The sequence below is a fragment of the Zonotrichia leucophrys genome, chromosome 1 (assembly GCF_028769735.1).
Source record: "Zonotrichia leucophrys gambelii isolate GWCS_2022_RI chromosome 1, RI_Zleu_2.0, whole genome shotgun sequence".
NCBI classification, from domain to species: domain Eukaryota; kingdom Metazoa; phylum Chordata; class Aves; order Passeriformes; family Passerellidae; genus Zonotrichia; species Zonotrichia leucophrys.
In genome coordinates this window covers 105,364,573-105,372,268 of record NC_088169.1, presented here as the reverse complement: position 1 = coordinate 105,372,268, position 7,696 = coordinate 105,364,573, and positions in this window count along the sequence as shown.

The following is a 7,696-nucleotide window of genomic DNA, read 5'->3' as shown; positions in this document are numbered from 1 at the left end:
TTTCTTTCTTGACTATTATTTAAGTCTAAGAGAAGAAATCAGACTTAAGAGACCTGAATTCTGGATACCTGCTACCTGTATTCTTTATTTCCTCCTAACAAAATCAGAGACAGATATGTGAGAACTGCTGTAGCATTTTAATGAAAAGCTCTTAGATCTTTTCCTGCACAGGAATAAAAAAAAAAAAAAAGTTTTATGGTTGACATTTAATCTTCACACAGTAAATAATATATACAGGCAAGAATTTAAAGTAGTTCTGCTCATAGTCAAGCCTGATGGTTCTTTTCTCCTTGCATTGCATGAGGATTTACTGTACTGAGGATGCAAAATATAAATGATGGGCAATTCTGTGAAATTCAGACATGCACACAAAACTGTCTTTCCAACTTTTTCACACTTACCTTCAAACTGAAAATGGATTTTCCTGGTGGCTGATTAACCAGAAATGAGTTGTTTCTAACTAGGTTGTGGGGAGGAGGGTTCTGTAATATTGGATTAGAGAAAGGAGTGAACAGCTTCAGTTTAATTCAACTAGTCTTCTATTTTTAATCTCCAAGGAAACAGCTGAGTTGAATGTTAATTAAACAGCAGTCTTTGATCCACCCAGCCACTCCCGGAGGCATAATAATAATATATAAGTGCACAGCAGCACATATATAATAGGTACACTTAAAGGAGTGCATCTAATCTTATCTAATAATGCCATATTCACATTTAAAACATTTCTTACTGAACCACTCTGATGTTATTTAAATAGGGAAAGGAAAAAAGAGAAGAAAATGATAAGCTAAACTTTGTTGGTCTGAAGGTAGGGTAGCAGAGCAAGCGTGAGTTCCTATTATGAGGATGTATAAGGGTTAATGATTAGAAGAGTGGAATCAGGAAAGACCTTAAGCCCAGATCTATGACAGTGGTAATTGAGCTGATTGATTACGACATCTCGTTTCAGACGACTATTGATTTAATCTAGTCTGCAGTCCCATTGGCCCCAGAGGTGCTCCCGAGTGAGGCTCAGCACTTGAACCTGGGTACCCTTCCCTACTCACCGTCTGGATATAAATTTCCAGAATCTGCAAGCATTTATAATTTTCACTCATCTTCATCCTTTTATTCAGAAGCCTCTAATTTCATCAGGCTAATGTTTTTAACCATTGAGGGAAGAGGCACAGGGAAAATGAAGTGGCACAGACTGAAAAGGGTGGGTTTTTAAAAAAAAAAAGGCAAGGCAGAGAGCCGGGGCTCTGTGGCCAGTATTTGCATCTGTTGTCTCTGATTCGCAGAGCTAGCAAAGGCTGCTTTTGGAGGCAGTCCACAAAGCTGGGCTATCAGTAGGCAGTTTGCTGTACGTGCACGTTCAATTATTAAAATAGTAGACCTTTTTTTTCTTTCTGATAGCCATAGTGAGGTCATGACATTAATTTATCCAGGGTATTGTGGGTAACTATACAGAAAAAAAGCATAAAGGGCACAGATGCTGGAGCAGCAAAAAATGGATGGGTCTGAGCAAAAGGAGATTAAGAGGCGATGACCAATCTAATGTACGTATAGCAGTAAGAAGCCGGCATCCGTCACAGACTGTTGATGGCAATAAGTATTTTAAGCCATGCTGTGCATGTGGTAATTTTTTTTTTTTTTTCATATACCTCAGTAACTGCTAAGCTGAATGCTGTAATCCTGTATTTTTTCAGTTTCCCAAATCTGATTTTGGTCTTGTTTTTGTTGTCTCATGCTTGGCGTTCTTCGCTCGCTCTCTGTATGTGGGTGTGTGTCTGTCTCCGTCTCTCCCTTTCTCCGAGATTACAAACTTAACTGTTTCCTAATTGTCTACTTTCCTCCATCCTTTTCCTAAGAAATCAATCACCATCACCACGACTGGTCCCAAGCGCGCACTAGCTGGGCTTAGGGCGTGTACCTGGCATTTTGGCTTCCTTCCTTTACTCTGGGGCTGTGTGGTATTTTCTTTTTGGACCTTCCCTGCGAGCGGATGCTCTTCCCGTTGGCTGCTGCTGCCGTAAGGTTGCCAAAAGGGCTACCTGAGCCGGGACTGCAGCGCTGCATCCTGGGACCTGCCCGCCCGGCTACGCCGAGGGCTTCCACAGCACCAGGCAGCTCAGAGAATTGGCTGGTGAATTGCGTATCACCTGTCCCCCCCTCTGGTAAATAATTTCTATACCGCGAATCACAGTGGTGTGGTATTGTCTGGAAAAGTAATTCCCAAATACTGTTGGCGTAAAAAAGGGAAAAGCCGAAAGACTGTCAACACCGTAAGCCATTAAAGTCCCTTGCCTTAAGAACAAAGGAACAAGGTAAAAATGCACACAATGATTATACTCTGTGGATTTTCATAGCCTGTCAGACAACTTGTGCCTGTGTTTCAGTTATCAGCCTTTGTGCTTTGTTTTGTGTTGTATATTTTCTATACATGTCTTCAGTTTCTGTGTGTGTGTATTCGGTGTGTATGTATGTGTTCAGACTTCTCTACCAAAACGGAGCAAATATCGTACAGAAAAATACACAAGTGGGGCTCAAACATGCATTTTCAGTACTCAGTGTGGTGGTGCGGGTGTATTGCCATTGTTCTCTTGCGGTGCTCCCTTTGATACAGGCAGCTTCTATTTTTTTTATTTTATTCTAACTAAGAAGTCTAAAATAAAAGAAAAGAAAAAGAGGAAAAAAATTGCTTAGTCCAGTTAAATGCCAATTGAAGCCCAGAAACTCACGATTTCAGCACAGTGAATGGTGATTCAGACCCTGGCAGGATTTTGGCTATGAGACAATTCCTACTTATAAAGAGTACAATGAAGGGGGGAGGAAGATAGCATTAATTTTGAGGAAGATTAATATTAGTCTTTTAATGTTCATTATTTTCTGAAGAAGTGGATCCTTGTAGCTTTTGAGAGCTAGTGTGTCCTTCCCACTGGTATTTATTCGAGCAGAGGAAAAAATGAAGAAGGCGTAGAATAAACTCCTAAGACTGTTCAAGAATTACTGGCATTATTTCTCTCTACATCACGTGTGAGCCTGGGTTGCCTGCTATTCCTGAGGCAGAGGATCAAGGATGAAAGTCTGTGTGTCAGAGCCTGTTTTCACAACTGCATTTGGAGATCTGTCTTATTGATTAGGAAAAAAAGGGGGTGGGAATAGGAGTGTGAGGTGAGGGGAGGACCGACTGACTACTGGCTTATTGCAGCTCAAGACATTTTCTTCCGGAAAGATGTCAAACAACTGAGACACAGCAACAGAGGAAGTAGAAAGGTGGAAAAATAAGAAGAGGGACCCTTTGGAAGAAATGAAGGCATTCCTTATGAGAGCCTTGAGGTGTTTTTTTTGTTTTTTATTTTTTTCTTCTAACATCTGACCCACAAGGGCTAGAGTGACAGCGTCATGCAAATGCTGCAGTCCAGCAGGTCTGAGAGAGGGTGGATGCTAGAGAGTGAGTTAATGTTAATGATGAGTGCAGTGAAAATACCAGCCGATACCACCCCCTCCACACACAACTGCTCTGAGTCAGCATCCGCTGCTTTGCCGTGCCTTTCTGTGCCTGTGTGTGTGTGTGAGTGTGTGTGTGCGCATGTGTGTGTGTGAGTGTGAGTGTGTGCTGTGACCGTGTGTGTGTGTGTGTGTGTGTGCATGGAAGGTAAAGCCAGTCAGTCAGTGAGAAGCAAAGGTACGTTCGAGAGCAACTAAAATCTGACTGATTTCCATCTTCAGAGCATCAGATGTATTCCCTAAAGAGGATGGGTCTATGCGATGGGGGTGGTATAATTATGTTAATGTCATATTTATAGAGGGGAGAGATTTTTCATTCTAATTATTGATTTGAAAGCTGTGGTCAAAATTGTTTGTTAAATCCTGATCAGCTTTAAAAAAAGAAATTGAATGAAATCTAGGGACTGCTATACATATATATCTCTCTCATATATGTATATATATATTTTTTTGTTTCATTTAACTATTTTGTGTCTGAGGCATAACTGATTGAATGGTGCACAGTGACAAAGGAACGGCTCTTATATAATGTTGCATTATATCATCAGCTGAAATAATATTGTAAATAATCCAAAATGTTCTGAAATCTGAAGTATCAGTCTGGAAGGGAGGGTGAAGGGCAGGGGTGGGGGTGGGGGGCACTGGCAAATCTTTTCTTCGCAGAGCACTCTGTACAGCTTTCTTGTAAATGGATGGTTCACCTGTTCGACCAGCAGAGATTCTAATTCTTCCCCCCCTTCTCTTTTTTTTCCTTTTTAAAGCTGAACGGCTTCCCGAAGAGCTCTGAGTTTTCTATGCCAGATTCTGCTCCAGTGGCTAGGACCTTTATGGCTGCTGTTTCTTTTGCTCTGGGATCTGATGGAGGAAAAAAAAAAGCCACGATGGATCCTGTCCCTAAAGTAGAAATTTTCCTTTTTATTCTGCAAACAAGGCTAAAGATCGGAGGAGAATGAATGCAAAAGTAATTCAGGATTGTGGTTGTGCCATTAAAAGTGTTCGGCTTCAGAACAAAATTATTTGGGAAATCCGAGCAATTCTTCCTACTGTATCGACAGTATTTGAAAGTTATGTGTGCTTTGAGTAATCTGGTTCAAGTGACAACAATCTCTGCATGTCAGTGTTTTCTGCAGCTTATGAAGTGAAGGCTAGTTTTGCCATTGGAAAGGAAGAAGCTTTTTCTAGCAGTCTGTAGAAGGATTAAATGTGGAACGTGGGGAAGAGGCAAAAAGTGAATACACGCCCAAAGGTTATCCTTGCATCGTGGATGGGTTTAAAGTACTCTGTAACCCAGGGCCCACCTGAACAGCAGGACTAAAAGTATACCGGGGAAATATTTCAATTAGAACCCCTTTAACAAGCATTTAATCCTTCTTTCAGGCATTAAGGAAATAGAACAAAATTGTTACTGTACAAATCTGCTGGAAGCAGATTTTAACCCATTTGTAGACGCTTCCCTCTGATGCATTATAGTAACATAGCTACTTGTCAGACAAGGCAGAGAAGATTTTTATCCTGTGTTCTTTGTTTTTTCTTTTCAAAAGTTAAGGACCATACTCTCAGAAAAGTCTGTTCGGTCAGCTGATACATTGTTCGAATGTATGTATGCGTCTTGCCTGCTTATTTGATCTTTTCTGCCCCCTACTTGAAACTGTGGTTTGTTTATTTGGGGGGAAGGAGGTGGTGTTGATTTGGTGGGGGGACGGGACATTGGTTTTAGGGTTTCTTTTGGGTTTAGGTTTTTTTTTCTATTTAACAATAGCAGTGAAAGTTTTGGTGACAGCGATTATGACTACTAAACAATTCAGTTTATTGGAAGACGAATTCTTCTGGATCATATCGGACTTTTCCTAGTCCCTGAGACCCTAACTTGTGAGGTTTTTTAGCAACAATCACAAGTCAGGCTCTTGGGACCTAGGCGGAGGGGAACCAGCAGCTTTGGACTGTGTTTGTTTCTCTGCAGAATTTAGAGAACCAAAGGAGCTTTCCTTGCCTGGAAGGGTAAAAAGGAAAATATAACTATTTTAAATGTTAAGCATCAGAACTGTAGATGTCCTAAAAAAGAAAAAAAAAAAAAGAAAAAAAATCCAAACAACTGTTACTCATCGTGCAGCATTGGGATGTTACATTTTTATATGTTTAGAAAACTGGACTAGATGTCATGTAACATTTAGAATTATAATTTAACCTGGATGTTAGTTCGCACGAAAAAACTCCCCCCAAACAATAAAAACAACAAAACTCCCACTCAAAACAGATGCTAAAATATATAAAATATTTCCAACTATAATATTAATACTATTACTATTATTATTATTATTATTGTGGACAATTCTAATAAATAATTACCAAAAAGAATATATTCATCCTTACTGTTCAAGCATCAATTGACTTTTAAAACATAAAACATAAACACTGATGTTTGAGGCCTAGAAAACATTAATTCTATTGTTTGAATAATGATTTCAGTCTACAGGAAAACTGTTGCTTAGCTTTTCCTGTAACATGGAACAAAGAGTATTTTGTACTTAGTTGCCATCCTTTTTCTTTGTCCAAGTGAGAACACAATATGTCATTTAAAATATTCTCTCATTTAATTTACATTTTAATCTGAAAGAGAATATTGGTTTAAAAATCATGCTACAGCATTAACAGCCCTCTGCACTCAGAAACATATTTCTTGTACCTGTTCAATTTAAAGCAAACCCACAATACTCTAAGCACCGGACTCAACTTGTAACTTCTCCATCACTTCTTATATTTTTTATCCCTCTGAAAATAACCAGTGTGAGCTGTAGCTTGTCCCTCATGTGTTAAGTTCTTCACTGACTTTGCATAAGGAGATTCACAAGCACATGAGTTATTTTGTACTGCTTATTTGTCTCAAACATCTGATCTAAAACACGTCATCTGATTTGTATTTCTTAATATTTTATAGGTGAGTTAGTTCTGAGTCATTTTTCTCTGTTTCCTGTGTCTAACCAAGATGCTGAAGGATTTTGTTGATACATCAGACTTCACTGAAACAAAGGCTTCACACAGATCAGGCATCTAAACTATTTGTTCATTTCAAAAGTGGTATTTTGGCTACAGTATATTTTTCCCACTTGTGTGGGAGGAATTGTGTTTTATTGTAAGCATCAACACTATTGTTTAAATAAATTGTTCTTATCTGTTAGTATAATACTTTTTCTTCTTGTCTTGTTTTCTTAAGAGACAGAAACTATGCTCAGTACATAGTTTTCAAGTTGCTCAAGATATAATTAGTCTTTAAATAGTCATAAAAAATATTTCCTTAGCAATTACAATGATGATACTGTTCCTGTAAATATGTAATTCTTTTCTTCGTAAACTGTCAGTCCCACATGCTAAGAACACCCAAAAGAGCTACTTGCAAAAATTCAGATGCAGAGGTAACCTTTTTAACACAAATGTTATATTCAACGTTGATTTCTGTTTAGGAAATATTGGAAAAGTAGATTGGAATGTGTATAGGAAAGACAAATGCACCCAGGTAGGTGCTACACTCGTGAAACACATTGTTAGGAATTTACATATATTCTGTAGCAGTTTTCAATACTGAAAACAGATTATTTAAGATACTGATCAGGTGAACACATATTCTGTTCATTCGAGCTGTATAATGAGATAAAAATATACTGTGTGTTGTTATATACATGTCAATATATAATTTAAATTACACGTAGAGTTTGTCGAAATAAAAGTCCTTATAGATTTAATCAGCTGTAAGATGCACCCATCTATGCATATCAAATATTATCATTGCATTTATTTTTCAATCAGCAAAATTTTCTTGAATGAAGATAGTTCAAATTCAGCACTCTGAATTAATTTTGCATTTAACACAGTATGTACAATGAAGGTGAAACTGTGGTGTGAAACATTTTGTCTCTGTCAGTCTGAAGATTTCTGCTGTGCTCTGCCCTGCACTGAGAGTGAGAAGAAAATGAATCATTATACACCCCTGCCTGGCGTATTTGGTGCTCCAGCAAAAGTCGTGAATACGCAGTCCTGCCTCTGCATTCCTGCTTGAACTGGGATGACTCCAGTGGCTCATGGAGAGAGCCCATCATACTCAGTGCTGCCCCTTGCCATGGTGATGGGAAAGCTGGTGCACTGCCTGCCTCTTTGCCTGCTCCCTCTTCTTCCCCAGTGTCAGCACAGCCAGCTCAGCCTCAGGTGCACAGGT